We start from the raw sequence: 19,669 nt of genomic DNA on the forward strand, positions 1-19,669 counted from the left end.
GTCCTTTCTATCTCTCAAGGGCCAGAGCATCGAGTGACTCCAATAACAAACACTCTTCCTTTAGCCTTACCTTGGGCTTCCATTTCCAAAGCATATAAACGGGAAATAAATGAAAGTTTTCTAAAGGGGAAAGGAGGCTTCTTTTTTCTGACATCCAATCCCTGAGGAGAGGAAATCAGAAAAGAAGAGAAAAGAGAAATAATTTTGGTAGATATTTGGAGAAAGCAGATGTGTAACTCTCTATTAACCTGGGTGAACTTAATCACAGGAAAATCAGGAGAAAGAAAACTAGAGAGGCAGCAAACTAATGGAGCTATTAATAGCATTAGAAACTGTCTATCAAAGAAAATAGAAGTTTCACCAGCTTCCCTAGCTGAAAGCTGAAAGAGACTGAGCTCCTCTGTTCCTTTTTTCCTCCTTAACAACTTCAGAGTATACCAGAAGTCCTGGTATGTTTTGTGTATGTGTGTGTGTGTTACTATTTGGATTCTGGTTATATGATATATGGTTAACCATAATTTACTGAATACTTGTCCTTGGCACAGTAAAACTCATGGATGCAGATTCTTGTAATATAAATTTCATGATCAGTGTTTTGAAGTTGGATTGAATGGTTCTGGGTTGAATTTCTGTTTCTACCTTGTTATGAGCATGGGGAAAGCACTTATCCTCTTTGGATCTCAGTTTCCAAATCTGCAAAATCAAAGGATTAGACTAGATGGCCTCTCGGTTTCATTTCAATACTCAAGCTATAAGCCTTTGACCTGATTAAAGAAGATTTCTAAATTCTGAGCAAATCAATAAGAATAGAGACAAGATTATGTGATATATATTGGATCAATCTAAGAAAACAAACTGTTTTGTTTATTAAATATAAACTTCTTTAGAACAGGAAGTACTTAACATTTGTCTTTGTATACCAGAGTCCTTGTTACATAGAAGGCACTTAATATGTTGTTTGTTTATTTCATCTTTAAAAATATATATTTTATGTACACATTTACATATCCATACATTATAAATATAAATAAATATATACACACACACATAAACTGTGTGTAAATGCAGACTAATGTACTAATTTGCAAATGAGGGGTTTTTGGTAGAAGAGCAATGAAAGTATTTAAGGGCTAATTATATCTCTGTGTATGCATATATATGTATATATATACACATATATGAATATATATATATATATATAGCTATACCTGTATATGTATATGTATCTATACATATATACACATATCCATGTGTTTGGATATGCACATATATCCTAGAATTAACATTTTCACCACTTTCTGAAGGCTTATCTCCTGCCTCTGCCCAATTAACAAGTTTTGAATAGAAAAAAAATTGTCATATAGAAGGACCCAGCATCCACCAGACTAGGCCAAGGAATACTGAAAACATAGAATATGGGAAATCTACTGTGGGTCAAACATAGGAAAAAATGGGCATTGAAAGAAAATACCAGTGTCTAAATTAAGAAAAAACTAGGGGGAAGGGAGGCAGGGAGTTAGAGGTGAAAAACCAGAGTAAACAGAGAGCAAGCAACAAAAACACAAAAATGACAATTAGCTACACTCATCACTCAGTTGTGTGCTCTAGCAGAGTGTCATTGAATCAAAGTCCCCCTCCTATGTGCTAGCCTCACTGACAGATTCAATCCCAACATTATCCCTAGTGGGACAGCTAGGTGGTCTAATGCTTAGAATGTGGGACCTGCAATCAGGGAGACCTGAGTTCAGATCAAGTCTCAGATACTAATAAATCACTTTACCCCTATTTGCATCAGTTTCCTCCACTATAAAATGGAGATAATATAGCCCCTACCTTCCAGGGTTGTTGTGAAAATCAAATGAGATGTTTTTTAAGTGCTTAGCATGGCACTTGGTACATAATAGTTACTATATAAATACTACCTAATATAATAATAATTATTACTATTAATATTGACTCAGAAGGTACAAAACTGGGCCTGGAGTCAAAGAAACCTGAATTCAAATCCAGCCTCAGATACTTACTAATATCTTACTAGGTAAGTCACTTAACTTAATCCATTGGAGAAGAAAGTATTGTTGCCAAGAAAATCCGATGGATACTATGGGCTATGCAGTCACAAGACACAACTGAACAATTGAATAAGAAGAAGAAAGAATCAACTTTCAGAAGTACCCAATTAACTCTCATATGAAGCATAAAGAATTTGTTTTCAAAAACAAAAGCTGCAGGAATCTAAATTAATCATGAATTAAAATTTTTGCCCTAAAACTTTAGAGCAAACATCTCACAGGAAACACATATATCTTTCATTTCATTGCCTCCAAAGGTTTAGGCCTCAAGTTTTTAATTGGATAGATAAACTTTCTTATTCAGTTCATGTTACAACTGAAAAAAAAAAAAAAAAGAAAGAAAGAAATCCACAGGGAAAAGTCAAATGAGGCTAATTTAAACTAATCAAATGAGCTAATAACAACACAAAAACTTTGCCTGAGACTCTCTGTAACAGCAAAAGAATAATAATTGTCTGAAATGCACATGAGATAAATCATCCTTTCTGCCTGGAAATTTATAAATTTGGCTCCAAATAAGGTATTAGGGATATTATCTGAAACCAGAACAAGGACTTTTCTCTGTCCTAAAGGTGGAGTTGAATAGAGATCTCTCTATTCAGGTACAGAGCACACCCCAGAACAATTCAAGAAGGGAGAGCATGGTATCAAATAATTAATACAGGTAGATTTCTATTGCTTGCTTAGGCTAGAATGTAATGTCTCTTTGTCTGGTTAGCCATATGTCTTGAACAAAATCTTAAATTATGTCTTTCAAGTGAGCTTGATATCTAACCTCCCATTTGAGAGGATCCAGAAATAGAAAATCATTACTTTTTAATAGGTTGCTGTGCTATTCTTTTCCTTTCTTAATTCATTGAGGTTTTATACCTAAAAGCAATATAGTTTCCTAACACTTGTCTTCTAAGGTTATTTTCTGTTTAAGACAAAGTATTCTTTTTCAGTGAGAGACTAAATGATGTCCATGAAATTTGTCTAATATTAAACATATGACAAATGAAAATGAACCCCAAGAACACTAGTAGTCTCTATTCCCTGGGATTTTGAGTATTTCTTTTCAGAACCTACCACACTACTATGAATTATTGGCCATTATTTGATTTTTGTACCCCAAAAAAACCTTTGATATAAACAACATACTTTTTTTTTAACTGGAGAAAAGATATTATGGTGACTAAAAGATGGTCATATGATGAACTTATGTATAAAGTCTTCTTTGTCTTCTGTTATATTTATTTTCTATTTGCTGACAAAAATGTTTGTTGTTTAAACATTTCTATCAAGCTGTTAAGAGTTTCCCTTCTCTTAATATTGGCTAACTTTTATTTTGTCCTAGGACCATTAAGCATCATGTAAATATATTCAAGCAGTCATGGAGTGAGGAAGGAAGGAATGGAGAGGGTAACTATGTGGCATAGGGAATGGAGCAGGAGGAATTGGAGTTAGGAGGAACTGGATTCAAATTCAGCCTCAGTCACTTGATGCTTCCTAGCTGTATAATCATAGGTTGGGGCACAGAGGATTTAGTAGTGCAGTACAGGGAAAAAGAAAAGGAATAATGGATTAGTGAGCAAATGATATGAACAAACAATTAAAAAGAAAAGAAAAGAAAGAAATGCAGATCATTAAGAAAAACATGGAAATGCAAATTAAAACAACTGAAGTTTTTCTTTACATCTATCAAGTTAGCAAAGATGATGAAAGACAGAAATAGTATTGGAAGGGCTATGAATAGACAAGCACATTCTATCCCTGCTCCTAGTGTATCTGGGAATTGGTCCAAACAATTTGGAGTTTGAGAGACAGCATGGTGCAATGAAAAGACCCCTGACTTTGAAATCAAAAGAAGTCGGTTCAAATCTTTCCTCTTCCTGCATTGGGCAAATCATTTAACCTGACTGGATTTAGTTGTCTTATCTGTAAAAAAAAAAAAAAAAAAAAAAGAGGGAGGATTGAACAGGATTGTTTCTCCTATTCCTTCCAGCTCTAAATCCTTGATCCTATGAATTATTCAAGAAACATTATTAAATCCTTCATACCCTTGGACCAGAGATACCTTTATTGTGACCAAAGAGTTCAAAGACAACATAGCTAATTAGCAGGGAAGTAAACATTTCCAAATAAAATCCAAATTATCATGGCAGTACTTTTAATAGTACTAGAATACTGAATATAAAGTAAATCCCTACCATATGGGACATGGCTGAAAAAATGTGGCATATGAATGTAATGGAATATTATTTAGCATTAATGGGCCTTACTTTCTCCATCTATAAAATGGGGATAATAAAAGCACCTCTCTCACAGAGTTTTTGTGCAGATCAAATAAGATAGTAAATGTAAAGTGCTTTGAAAGCTTAAAGTGCTATATAAACTTGAGATATTAGTGGTATTCTTGTTGATATTCCATAAGAGATGATGGGTATAAGGAGCTCAGAGAAGCTTGGAGAGACTTTTATGAACCAATACAAAAGGAAGAAAGCACAATAAGAAGGAAATAAATAACTACAATATTGTTAATGAAAACAACACTGTGAAGCAGTTTAATTTAGATGAGATACAATGATCTCACTGACATTGACTCCAAAGGACAACTAAAGAAATACACCTTCCCTCATCTTATTACTGAGGAGGGACACCGGAGGCAGAGTGAAGAGGGAATGATTATGGAGATGAACACCTCAAATGCTGACAGAACAGGTTGCTGTGTGGGTTGGTTTTGCTTGACTGTTTTTCTTTTTACTGTATATTGAGAAGTGATTATGCTACACATATTTAAAAAAAGAATCAGTAATTTTTTTCTGTTCCATTCTCACTCCCCAAGAAAGGAAAGGATCAGGGAAAGGGGAATTAGAAGGCAGGTATAAATACCCACGATAAGGGAACTGACAAGAATAGGAAACAATTCTCTTGATGAAAGAATTCTCTTCCCCATTCTACTCCCCAAAAGGATCATAGACTGAGAGATAGGAGGGAATTAAGAGGATATCAAGTGCAACTGCCTAATTTTACATATGAAGAAAACTGAGGCCCAGGGTGGTTAATGAATTCCATAGAGATCACACAGATTAGAAGCAGAAGGGTCAGGGGCAGAATCTTGAATTCATTCAATCAACCAATATTTACTGAGTCTAAAGAAGCAAAAAAAAAACATTCCCTGACTTCAAGGATTTTACAATCTAATCACAATCTAATAAACCAGGACTAGACTGTACCATATTTCCTCTCACTTGGACATGATACAAATGCCCTTTCTAACTAAGTCTAGAGTTCTCAATCTTTTTTGTATATTATGGGGACTTTTAAAAGGCTTATAAAGCAAATGGACCACCTATAAGAATATATTTGTATGTATGCATGTACATATACATATATATGTATATACATAGGCAAACATATTTCATAAATGAAAAAAATGCTGTTTCAATTGGGGACTAGGGAAAATAAAAATATCATTTCCCCCACCTAAGTTCATAGACCCTTAGAAATCTATCTAAAGGATCCTGAGTATCTACAAATCCCAAGTTAAAAATCCCTGAAGTAAGTGAACATTTATTAATAGCTAATATTTACATATTGTCCACTATTGCCAGGAACGATGTTAAGTGCTTTATAACTCTATTATCTCATTTTTAGCCTATAATCCTGGGAGTACAGTCTATTAATATCCCCATTTCATGGTTGAGGAAACTGAGAGAGACAGAAGTTATGAATTACTCAGCATCAACCCACTCTCATATGTCTAAAAATGGATGAGAATTCAGTTTTTTCTAACTCCAACTCTAATATTCTTTATGGCATGCCATCCAGTTATTCTAATGAGATGCTACTCTTGAATTACCAACCCAAAAAGTAGAGAGACAAGGAGAAATCTCCACATGAGGTCTTCATTACATTTTCCTAAGATAATTGAAATAGCCTCCTAATTAGTCTGTGTCTCAAGGCCCTTTCCAAAGTCCTTCTCAATGCCTAACCTCTGCATGGTCTACCAAAGTGATTTTAAGAAAAGATCTACACCTGTGATGAACTTGGCTCTTCCCAGCAATGTGGTGATTCAAGATAATTCTGATAGACTTGGGAAAGAAAATGCCATCCTCATCCAGAAAGAGAACAATAGACACTGAATGTGGTTTGAAGCATAGTTTTGTTTTTTGTTTTTCACCTTTTTTAAGCTTTTTTTTTCTTTCCTGTGGTTTTTTTCCCTTTTGATATGATTTTTTCTGTACATGAAAAATATAGAAATATGTTTTAAAAGATTATATATGTTTAACTTATATCAGATTTCTTGCTATCTTAGGGAGTGGGGAGGTAAGGGGAGGAGGGAGAAAAATTTGGAACACAAAATCTTAGAAAATGAATGTTGAAAACTTGTATGAAAATTTGGAAAAATAAAATATTGAGAAAAAAAGAAAAAATTCTGACCATATCATCTTTTCACCGAGTTCACTAGCAGAAATAGATAGATAGATAGATAGATAGATAGATAGATGATTGGATAGATAAGAAGCACAGATCCTTCACAAATGGGGGATGGGGCTGGAGGTGCTGGGAGGGGCAGAATATGTCCTTTGGACCTTATTTACCAAGAGGCCTCACACCAAGTCGATGGTTCTATCCACATATTTACCATAGCCTTGAGTTGGAGCATCCAGGTCAATATAAGAAAGAAAGAAAGAAAGAGAGAGAGAGAGAGAAGGAAGGAAGGAAGGAAGGAAGGAAGGAAGGAAGGAAGGAAGGAAGGAAGGAAGGAAGGAAGGAAGGAAGGAAGGAAGGAAGGAAGGAAGGGAGCAAGGGAGGAAGGAAGGAAGGGAGGGAGGAAGAAACCCCTCGCTCAGACCTCTCCTTTCCTCTCAGAATCTTCCTTTCCTTCCCCTCCTCTAATCATTCTTAGGCACCAACAGCCATTAGATCAGAAGCTTGGGAATTATTAGATACCCCCAGGGTGGAATTTGTAAGAGACTGGCTGATGATGTCCATTCCTTTAATAGAATCTGATCTGACAGCCCCTATTTTCTTGGGAGTTTGTAAAATGCAGCTCTCTCTGTCTAGCTGGCTCACTTGACTGCCATTTTTTCTGGAAAGTGACTTTGCCTCACCCCAGAGGAGCAAGCATCAACCTTAATAAGAGTTATTCATGTCTTTCTTTTGTGTTTTGAAATACTCTCTTTCATTGATGTGTTTGGGTTCTCCTACGCAGCAATCAAAATAGGAAAATAAAAAAGAGGTGTGTTTTAGGCCGAGACAGGTTCTCCTCCCCCCCATTCAGTGATAATGGCAAGTTTTGGTCTTTTTCCTTACCTTATCTACCCCAAAGCACAGAGAGGCAGCAAAATTAGTGAGGAACACAAAGCTAACATCATTTTGGTCTCATCTCTATTTTGCTGTGTAAAACAAGAGCAGCTGCAACATTTCTGGGCCTCAGATCCTACTCCCTATCTTAGCTCTGCTTTCTTCAAACCCCAAGGTAATACTTTCCTTTCCAGGTAAGGCACAACAATCTCCAGCCCCTGTTTTCTTCCCACCACCTCTGGGATGCCTTTTTAGAGCCTTCTCCCCAAACCTACAGGTTCAAAAAGGGGACAGGAATATCAGATTTCCCCATTCATTCACATTTCCCACACCTGCTCCATAAATACCATACAAATACACACAGAGCAGAAAAAGTATAAATGAGTCCAAGAAAATTTAAAATGCAGGATTTATAAAGGAACGACCTTCCTCCAACTATCCTCAATCTTAAATAAGGTAGAATCATCTCCCTAGGCGGGCTCAGAGATGAATTTTCATTAGCTCCTCAGCATTTTTACACTTGAGGAAAACACATTCACTAAATTCAGATGTTTATCAACTCTGGATTTCCACTTCATCTGAAAAGCCTGATCCTTCTTTGGAAGTTGATTTGCAAACCCTCATCAGGATGCTTATTTCACTCACCAGTAAGAAGAGCAAGGCCTCTGTAAAATGTTGAAGTAGGCAAATTTTTCTTTTGTTATCCCCAACCTACACATTTTAACCCAGAGGCTGGTTCTGGGGAGGGAGAGGGGGAGTCTGTGTGTCTGTCTATTTGTCTGTCCCCTTTACCCTGCCTCTGTCTCTTTGTTTCTCTCTGTCTCTCCCTCTCTCTCTGTGTCTCTATGTCTCTCTGGCTCTCCCCCTATCTCTTTCTGTCTTTATCTCTCTGTGTGTCTTTGTCTGTCTTTCTCTGCTTGGCTGTCTGTCTGTCTACCTTTCCCTCACCCTCTCTCTGTCTCTGTCTCTCTCCCCTGTGTCTCTGTCCCTCTATCTCTCTCTCTCTGTGTGTGTCTCTCTCCCCCTTTCTCTCCTCTCTTCACACTTGCACTTTCAATTAAACTAACCTACAAATCCTTTCTCTCCTTGCTATAAATGACTAATACTAGCTAAGAAGAGTCCCTTCTTAATCCATAGGATCTGATACCGGGATAAAAGCTAAGAAGTTAATGTAACTATATGGTTCAGTGGATAGTGTTATCATCCCTGCAGTCATAAGAGAGTCCTAAATTCAAATTCTGACTCAGATGCTTGCGATCTGTGTGCCGCTAGGCAAATCATTTGGTCTATCTTCCTCAGTTTTGTCATCTTTAAAATGGACACAATAATAGCAGCTCCCTTGTAGAATTGTGAGGATCAAATAAGATTTATTTGTAAAGTGCCTTGCAAAGTTTAAAGCACTGCCCTAGATCCTATCTATTATTGTTATTGGATTTTAAAATAGATGCATAGAATTCAAAGAGTTGGAAAGGACTTCAGGTTTCATTTGCAGTCTATCATCTGGAGGCTAAAATAGACCAAAAGTCGCATAATCTAACCATGTCATTTTATATATGAGGAAACTCATGCCCTAAGAGAGGAAGGGATTTTCCATAAGTCACACAGATAAAAGTGAAAGAGACCACATGTGAACCCAGGGTTTTCTAATCAACAGGGATTCTGATTTAATATAGTCTATCCAACTCCATAATGAAGGCAGGACCCAAGGATACCAGTAGTACATAAACTCCTTCAGCAGAAGCTTGAATTTAGTAATCCAGCTTCAGACTCACACTAGCTGTATGACTCTGAAAAAGTCACTTGACCCAGTTTACCTCAGTTTCTTCTGTAAAATGAGCTGGAAAAGAAAATGGCAAACCAGTCCAGTATCTTTGTCAAGATACTGTACTCTAGTACAGGGAGTCAGACATGACTGAACAACTGAACAACAATGAATTAGAAAGAATCACTCTCTTTGAAAGCTATAACTTCTGTAATGATCACCCCTACCATGAGGCCTCATGTTCCTGGATTTCTATGCCTATACCAACTGAACATGTTTTTCAAAGTTGATATGAAAGCACATGGTAAGCATTTATTGCCTTATTTCCATAGGAACATTTAATTTTATTATTTTTTCAAATTAATAAGCATTTTTCTCTCCATCTCCATTCTATTCAGAAATTTGTAGCAAATATAAATGCTCAAGCAAAGTAAATTAGCTACATCCAAAAAGGTGTTCCATTTTGCATTTTGAGTCCCTTATCTCTCTGTCAGGAAGTAAATGGTGGGCTTCATCATCCATCTTACATAACTATGCTTTTTTTTGCATTGGTCAGACTTCTAAATAAAGTCTTTCAAAGTTATTCTTCTGTAATTATCTTTGTGGAATCATTTCCTAAAGTTTATTGATAGTCCCAAAATTCATAATTAAGGCTCTATGTCATAGCTCTCTTCAGTTTTTCAGATGAGAAAATCAAGGTTCAAGGTATTGTCCAAAGTCACAGTGATAGAACCAGATTGCACTCAGTTTCCTGATCTCCTAATTCTCTGCCATACTTGATGGACATAGCAGCTTAGAATAGCACTGGCAGACCAGGAAGACCACAGGTCAAGTTCTGTGTGATCCTAGGCAAATGACTTAACATCTCTGACAAGAACAGAAGCAACAACAAATAGCTGAGAAGTTGCTGATTAGCATCAATAGAGGGAATTTACCCTATCTGGGAGTTACCTATACAAATGAAATCAAATTTCTAGTTTTTATGTTAATAGAGGGGAAGGAGACATTTCTGTGCCTGATCCTCCTAGAGAACTTACATCCATTCGCCAAAAGACAGTGTCTGCTCTGATTCATAAAGGAGCTAACACAACATGATGGGCTTAAGGAATCAAAAACCCTAAGGATAAGGTCAAAGACATATTTGGAACAAGATCAAATTCATCTCCAACATATTTCACTCTCTTACAAACTAATATAATGTTCTCCATGGCTTATCAAATGAAAAGTAGGATTCTTCATCACTGTGACTATGAACTAATTATTATACTAAGTGCCATCTAAAGAATAATAATTAATAAGTATTGAATAAGAACCTACTATTTATAAAGTACTGATGATACAAAGGCTGAAATGAAAAAAAAAAAAAAACCAGTCCCAACCCTCAAAGAACTTACTTACATTTTAGTCTTTGTTTCTGTTTTCACAGAGCTTATTGTCTGATCAATAAGAGCAGGTTACAGCATTTGCAATGTGTTATCTTCAAATGATTTGGTGGTCCTTCCCAGGCACCAGGAAGCATTACATTGTATTTATCATCTTATCAATTCCCTTCAAGGATGTAGATAGCCATCCATTTATGCCTGCTCAACCTGAGTAACTCTTGCTCACTTTTTCCCTCCCATACAGTCTTCACAAAAGATTTTGTTCAATATGGAATGGATCTTCCACACATTCTCCTGATACCACAGGGATACCAGGAAGCATCCACTGATTATCCTTTGCTCTCCCTATATAATGCACTAATTTTTTTTCCAATTGAACATTTTGTTGATGACATGTTTCACATGGTTTCTGTCTAATTATTTATTTTTAATGTGCTGCAGCCTAATCAAGTTTACCATTCATCTCTAGATGCTTTTGAATGATCCTTAACTTTAATTCTTTGGAAACTGATATTACATGATTCACATTAATATTACATCATTGAAAATATACTTATGTTCAAAATGAGACTTCCACACACCCCAAAGAATTTCTCATACAAAAAGAGGTCATGAGTGGAAAAAGGTTAAGAAGCCCTGTTCTAGATCCATTCAACGCAGGTTCTTGAACAATTAAAATGGCTGGGGGTGACTTCTTTGCCATATCTCTTCAAGTCCCTATCTGCATTGTGTACATATATGCATGTGCATATATATGCATATATACATACACACAAATATGAATGTGTACATATGTGTATTATATATGTATACATCTATGTGTGTATACACACACATAAACACACACACATATTATATGGGGAGGGCACTATGGACAATAAGCATTATTCATCTACTTGGCTTTTCCACTGTAGACATTTATAACAGACTTCTCTGAGATTTCAGAAGGTTTTTCAGTGTTTCAGATCTTGATGCAATTAGCATAGAGAATTCCTCTTCAAGTTGGACTCTTAGACCAATTGCATGATCTCAGTCAGTATCTTTGATGAGGATACATCCCTTGTTTCATACCTCTTCTGATATTAATAGCTCAAAAGGAATCAAAGATTTTGAAATGCACCCATTCTAAAAATGATAACCCTCTTCACACCAAAGTTTCAAGGCAGTTCATTCTGTTGTTTACTGTATAGTACAACTTAATTGTCCTATAGTTCCTTTCTTTTTCCAGGGAATTCTTCTGAAGCGTGATGACCTAGTCTTCATTGCCAATCATGTTTTCTCCACAGATAGAACATCCTAGTAATAATTGAGGTAGATGCCTCTGGTTAGATCTGATTCACTACACCAATCTAGGAATGCCATAGTATGTGGGCTTTTAGTCAACAAGAGCCATGAGCCAAGAAAAGCTGATACTCATGGACACCAGAATAAAGAGAGCAGGGAAGAGAAAACACTGATTCCAACACTGTGGGCTGATGAACATTCCTCCCATTCTCACTCAGTTTCTTCATCCAGTCTCACCATATGATCTCTTCATTATTCTATAGTCTAAGCAAAAACACCATTCTGGGTCTTTTTCTGTCACATTTTGGAGGTATCAATTGTAACCCTACTTTGTAAATATTGACTGCTGCCCTGATTTAGAAGTCAAAACCTGCAGCATTATCTTTCTGTGGTTCTTTTTGTATCCTCTGTGCTCCCCCATTTAATATCTCAAATTAAGCTACATCACTTCCCCTTGCATAAATTGAAACTAAAGGACTATTGTTTTCAGCATTGAATGACTGGTATAATTCTTCCTCAAAACATCCTCCCCTCCATCTTCCCCTTAAATCCCAGGAATACTGGGATCAGACTGGCATATATTATATGTAATATATATATATATAATTACATGTGTCTAATTGATTATTAAATTTCATAAGTCTAATTCGAGAATGTACAATCATCTAATCACAGAGCTGGAAGTGGCCATGTCATGGACAGTATCATTTTAGAAACCTTTCCTTTTAAGACAAATAGCTCAGTTTTCCATTTTCCTGAGAACACTATTACAAAGATGGAATAATGATATTTGAAGAGATAATATCAACTATTCCAGAGACTCCCACCTGATTACAGCGATGCAGGGTCACATAAAACTAGAGAAATTGGCTTGGAGTTTCTCTTCTGCTTCGGCTTGCTTTTAATTGGGTCCAATGGCTTTCAAGTCTCTAGATCCATTCAGTTCAGGTCCTTGAGCAATTGAGACGAATGGGGGTTACTTCTGTGCCACATCTCCTCAGGTTCCTGACACTAATATACTAGCTCCATGTTTCCCAAATGCTATTACATTTTAAGATTTATTTAGTTTTAAGAATCAGAGATCAAAGGCTAAACACTAAGCTAGGCTAGGATGTTTCTCTCTCTCTCTCTCTCTCTCTCTCTCTCTCTCTCTCCATCTCTCTCTCTCTCTCTCTCTCCTTTATCCCCCTCTTTCCTTATCCCAAGGGGGGTAAATATCAGCCTTAAAAATGGGGAGATAGAGGCAATTTAGTTCAGGAAATATACTCCTCTCCTTGCTGTGAAAGCAAAGTATAAATTTACTTCCACAACATATATCCACTGAGGATTACCCCCACACAGCAAGGAAATAAATGCTGCATAAAACCGCCTCTCAAACCTTCTTTCTGTGTGGAAAAATCCTGTAAACAGACCTGTCAAGAATACCAAGCAGGCAGTCTAGGCTACAAGCAACCAAGCCTTAGAAAGTGGAAAGAGAAGAGAGGAATGGAGAAGTGATAGATCTACCTGCAAGACAAGTGCCCTCCCCTCTTTTCTAGCAGAGAGAAGGACTCAGTTGTAGTTCCAGAGGGAGGTACAGATGTGTAGGGAGAGATGCAAAGCTTTTGCTGCCAAGAAAAAATGGTATCTTGCTCTCTAGTGCTGCCCTGTTATAGACTGGGAACATCATAATACAATTTCCAGGCCTCAGGACAACAGCTAAAGGTTGGACCTGTTTAGCTTCTGAAGAGAGGGGAGCTCAAAAGGGAATATTTCTGAGCATTCAATACAAGTGGTACTGGACCATGTAACCTCAATAGAGACAGTCTAGCCAGTTATATCAGCAGACATTGCTCTCTCTGAATAACATAACAGCCCAAAGGACAGGAAAAGTACACAAAAATGGAACAACAGATTCTCTCTGCAACAGAAATGAGAAGAAATGTTTGTTTTGAGTTCCCTTGTATGTACCATACATTTCTACTTATTCAAAAGGCAAGCCACCAAAAAGCTCAAATAACCAGAATATTTTTCAAAATATTTTATAAAAAGAATTTAGAGTTTAGAGTTGGATGGCAACTTAGAGACAAAGATAGGGACAACACATGGCATTAAGGTAATCTGAATTTTTTCTTAATTATTGGAAAGTCACCTTAAAGGATAAGTTTTTTTATGCATATAAAGAAAATAAAATTAAGATTTTTTAAAATTGAAACTAAACTTTACTAATTTATTTAAAATACAAACTTAAAATTTTTGAGATGTTAGGGCATACCTGGATATACACTATACATACATCAAGAAAATTTCAGGCTGAGTATCCACTTTGCATACATTTATTTGCTTAGAAGTCATCTCATTCAATCTCTTCATTTTTCAAGTGAGGAAACTGAGAAGTGGAGAAATTGTGACTTTACCAGAAACACATGAGTAGTAAGAGAATGAAGCAGAATTGCAACTCAGTACCTTTTCCACTTGTATCATGAGAATTTATGACCATAGCTCAGAGTTTTTGAAGCTCTGCAAGACCCAGAAATAGCCTTCAGGTTATCTTATTATAGTAAAAGTCTTCAAAACTTGAGAAGTCATGAATAACCTTTATAATAATTTTAAATGATCATAATGAAATGAGTAACAATAGAAATAACTAACATTTTTATAACATTTGATATGTGCCAGGCACTGTGATAAGCACTTTACAGTTATCTATTTGATCCTCACAACAATCCTGGGATGTAGATTGTATGTTATTATCCCCATTTACAGATGAGGAAACTGAGGTAGACAGAGGTGACTGGGGTCACACAGCCAGCAGGTATCAGAGGCCTGATTTGAATTCATGGTTTCCTAACTCCAGCTCTGCAGCTCTATCCATTGCACCAGCTAGATCCACTGCAGTTAGACTACAGATTCTCCAAACGTTCTGGATAAGTGCTAACCTGTATCATTTACATAATTAAGAGGCAATTTGGCATCACAGAGAAACAGTTTTGGAGACCACAAGATCTGAGTTTCAGTCTCATTCCTGACAGTTATCATCAATCTGACTTTGGGAAAGTCATAACCCCTCAAAAGCCCTAGGCAATTCTCTAAGACTGTAAATTGCTGATTTGCATTGATAAGGGGAAATTTCCTTATCTGAAAATTCTCTATATTAATAGAAGAATAGGTCAGATTTAAATATATACAGATAGATAGATGAATGGATAGATGGATGAATGAAAGGAATGTAGAAAGGAAGGAAGAGAGAGAGAGAGACAGAGAGAGAGGGAGGAGGGAGAGAGAGGGAAGGAGGGAGGGAGGGAGAGGGAGAAAGAGGGAAAAAGAGGGAGAAGGAGAGAGAGGAGATGGAGAGGGAGGAGAGGGAGGGAGAGGAAGGAAGGGAGAGAGAGAGAAAGAGAAAGGAAGGAAGGAAGGAAGAAAGAAAGGACAGAAGGAAGGAAGGAAGGAAGGAAGGGAGAAAGGGAAGGAGGGAGGGAGGGAAGAAAGGAGGGAGTGAGGAAGTGAGGGAGGGAAGAAAGGGAGGAAGAAAGGGAGGGAGGAAGGAATGAGAGACTGGAAAGGTTAGTGGTAGGTTTGGGGTTCAGAGAACCAAATGAAAAGATTTGGGGTTCCTGGAGGTCAGGTTCAGTGTTATGTCCCTCTAGGATTCAGCACAGGGCAGGGACTTGTGGCAAACCCCTTCTGGCAGTGCAAAGGTCCTTTGTAAAGGAATTTATAAACCCAAAAAGCTAGACTGGCAAAAGAAGTTTATTATTGGCATTGGGAAGTTAGCCTTTTTATGCATGAATAGAAAGACTGGTGGCAAGGTCCCAACAGAGGGATATAATTTTTCTAATGGCAGAGTCCTGGCAGAGACAGTTTCTAGCAGAGAAATCCCAACAGAGAGGTATAAAGTCTTGTTAGGGAAATAGGTGAGAGAGAGAAAGAGGGAGTAACGCTGAAAGAGACTATCTTTTCAGTGGGCAGAGGTTGCTGCTATGCCAAGGGGAGAGAGAGGTTCCTTGGCATAGCATGGCATGGCATGTTAGATCCTCTGCAAGGACTGAGGTTCAAGTTGCCTCTTTTTATAATTGAAGCCTTGGCTAGAACTTGGAGGTTGCTCTTGGTGGGGGCTGGGAGCAGTTTGAGCTGGAATCAGAATAGAAAATCTTGGAATTGAATGAGTATCTATGAGTTAATTTCCAATTCAATGGGACTGGAATCTCCAGCTCTGGCTAAGTAGTTGTGATCCTGGACTCAACTAGTCCCACCAGATAACAGAATGAAACCACTTTGATTCCCTGGGGCGGGTCTCTCAGGGGAGAGCTTCTCTGAGGGAGTTCCCAAGCTTTCCCCCCAAAGTCCGAGAGAGAGTGAGAGAGATTTTTGGGGCTCCCTTCGTCAAGATGAAGGAGGAAAAAAGGGAGAGAGAGGGAGGGAGAGAGGCAGGGAGGAAGGAAAGGAAGAAGGAGTTCCAGATTCTCCTCCTTCCTTTCCACACATCCCCTCCAATGAGGAAACCCATGTGAAACTGTGCAAAACATTTCCATAAAAGTCATGTTGCTAAAAAAAACCCCACAGGTCCTCCCCAAAAAAAAACCCAAAACCCTCAAGAAAAAAAAAGTTTAAAAAAGTATGCTTTAGTCCATATTCAGACACAACCACCTCTTTTTCTGGGAATAAATAGCATTATTTATCATAAGTCCTTCATAAGAATATTCAATCAATCTTAAAAAAATTCCAATCCTATAGAAGGGCAATGCCAACAAATGTTCAAAATACCAAATACTTGTACATATTTTATGTGCCAGAAAGGTTATTCTTAAGTTCTGCAAGTTAGCCTTCAGCAATATGTAAACTGAAAATTTTCAGAAGAGCAGGGTGATTTCTGAAGAAGCAGAGGAAATAGAGAACAAAAATGCCAACAATCACTGAATAATGGAGAAAGAAAGGGGATCAGGAAACAAAAAATCTGTTTCTGCTTCATTGATGACATTATAGCCTTTGACTCTGTGGATCACAATAAAATGTGGCAAGACCTCAAAGAGATAGGAATACCAAATCATTTTGTCTCCTGAGGAACCTGGGCTAAGGAGCAATAGTTAGAACCACAAGTGTAATAACTGATTGGCTTAAAATTGGGAAAGGCATATAACAAGGCCCTATATATGCAGAATACATCAGACAAAATGCCAGACTAGACAAATCAAAAATTGAAATTAATGTTCCCAGAAGAAATATCAACCATCTCAGATCTGTGGATGATATTACTCTGATGTCAGAAAGTTAAAAAATTAAGATGAAGGTAAAAGAGGACTATAAAAGTTGACTTGAAGCTTAACATCAAAAAAACAAGCTCTTGGCAACAGGTCCTATTACTTTCTAGAAAATATAGGAAGAAGATATGGGAGCAATGTCAGATTTTACATTGTTGGGCTTAAAAATCACTGTAGACAGTGACTGCAGCCATAAAATTAAGACACTTGTTCCTTGGAAGAAAAGCAATGGCAAATCTGGAGAGCATGTTAAAATACAGAGACATCATAGTGCTAGCAAATGTGTGTATAGTCAAAGCTATGGTTTTCCACGACTGTGAGAATTGGACTGTAAGAAAATCTGAGTGCTGCAGCAGAATCAAAGCTTTCCAATCTATGGTACTGGAAAAGACTTTTAAGAGTTTCTTGGACAGCAAGGAGATCACATCAGCCAATACTTAAAAGAAATTAATTCAGGCTATTCACTAGAACATCAATACTTTGGCCACATAATGAGACGATAAGACTCCTTGGAAAAGATCCTGATGTTGGGAAAGATTGAATGTAAAGAAAAAGAGGACAGTAGAGAATAAGATGGATAGATAAGTGTCATGGAAACAATAAGCACGAACAGACTTCAAGAGATAGTGGAGAGTAGAAGGACCTACCATACTGTGGTCCATAGAGTTACAAAGAGGTAGATAAGACTGACTGAACAACAACAAACACATTTGCAGGTAGAGGAACATTACAAAAGGAATTTATTGGAGAAAGTTGTATTTATTCTATATGTATGATATGTTGTATTCTATATCTATACTAACTATAATATGTAAATTTTATGTATACCAATAATATGGTACATCTATTACAGCTATAGTATAATCAATATATCTATGTCCATCCAACTCTATATTCATTTTTATATCTATATCTATCTATATAGATTTTTATATCTATTCCTATCTCTATCTATACCTTTATCTAAAACCATATCTATATCTATACCAAACATATTTTTCAGAAAACTCTTCTTCTAATGCCTTTCTAGGATAGTAAAGTTACCCTGAATTCTTTACAATGTGATAGTATGCATATGTGAAGTATATGTGAAGTCTTCAAGTATGAGACTGATAATTGTGTGTGACAATTATTTGTGACAAATGAAAGGTCTGAAAGATATAATTTCTACGTAATTTATAACAATATTTTAGTCATGGCTAGCAAATAATAAAAATAAGGTCAGTAGCACTCTCAAAAGACAAGACAAACCTTGGGGGCTGCTGAGTATTTAAATATCCTTGGAAGAATGGGTGTTTCTAACAAGTGGAAATTAACTCTGATTGATTAACAATTAATTAGAGAATGAACATTATAATGACAGGCAGGCTTATTCAAAGAGGGATTTTGGGGGGAAGGGACTGGGATATAACTTTAATTATGTCACTCTAGGACTAAGGGACCCATCCCTGCCCAGACCATTTTCACCTTGGCAAGCTTGACAAAAGGATCTATTCCCCACCCACTCTTAACCTGAATAGAACAATGGTGGGCTTACAGTAAGAATTCCACCTTGATAGTCTTTAGCATTCAATGAAAATGAAAGTCTTCTAGTTTCATCTCATCATCAGCTCTGTCCTTCATGGCTACTTTAGTTAGTTTAGTTAGTTAGTTTAGTCATCTAGTTAACTAAGTGAGGAAATAGAAAGGGAAAAAACTTGAACCCACCTCCCCCACGTTAGTAATTGGTTATTAACCATTTTTTCTTTCATATCCAATCTAGAAGAGAGCATAAGGGCTTACCACCAGAAGGCTCTCCACAGGGAGATATATTTGAATGCAGCAATTCATGAAGATCACCTACAGTGCCTACAGCACTGAAAACACAGGTACATTTGTATTGAAATATTGAGGCACTCAACTTTGTACTAATAGTTTATATAGTCTTTACTCTGTAAATATGTCTCTATATCCTTCTATTTACAGATAGAAATTCATTGAAGTCCTGGAGAAGGGAGACAATGAAGATTATGCCTGTATGAAAACATTTAACTACCATTTGTTTTTGCCAACCGTGTTGACAGTCTTGAGATGCAATTTTTCTTGATACCTTTAAGCAGTTGTAAACAGTCAGAATTAACAGGTCTGACCCTGTATCACTCTTTCAATAAACTCCAAAGTCTTCCTACTATTTCAAAATTCTAGCTTATAAAACAATTCACATCTACCTTTCCTTTTTTATCATACATTGCCTCTCTTCCTACTTTCTACTGACTAGTCAAACTAGAGTTCATACTCTTCCTGACACCTGATATTTTATCTTCATCTCTCAATTTCTTTGAAAGTTAGCACAGGACAAATTAATGGTCATGAAGAGCGACAACACTGAAATGTCAAGCCATCAAGTCAGAACTGAATTCCCTTCAATCGGTCAAGCTTGCAGTCTGTTAAAAACATAAACAGCAGTCTGTATATTTAAAATCTATAAAAATAACTAATTTGCATATTATTCTCTTTGACAGACCATGTATTTCCTTTTCCTATAACTTTGTGGTTTGGAAGGTACACTGATTTGGGGGTCAAGGAAGGGAACTGAAACTCGAAAAGATTTCTGAGTTGTAGTAAACCTTCCACTTCCCCTCATTTTACAGCTAAAGGAAAGGA

At 36.9% G+C, this 19,669-nt stretch overlaps 1 long non-coding RNA gene across 1 annotated transcript; it reads left to right on the top strand.

Annotated features, from left to right (window-relative positions):
- The first annotated feature begins 349 nt into the window (after positions 1–349).
- LOC116421071 lies at positions 350–19,440 on the top strand. Its single transcript, XR_004231394.1, has 3 exons — positions 350–449; positions 18,789–18,894; positions 18,992–19,440. It is a non-coding gene; the product is annotated as an uncharacterized LOC116421071 (long non-coding RNA).
- The last annotated feature ends 229 nt before the right edge of the window (positions 19,441–19,669 follow it).

This window comes from Sarcophilus harrisii, chromosome 1, assembly GCF_902635505.1.
Source record: "Sarcophilus harrisii chromosome 1, mSarHar1.11, whole genome shotgun sequence".
Classification (NCBI taxonomy): domain Eukaryota; kingdom Metazoa; phylum Chordata; class Mammalia; order Dasyuromorphia; family Dasyuridae; genus Sarcophilus; species Sarcophilus harrisii.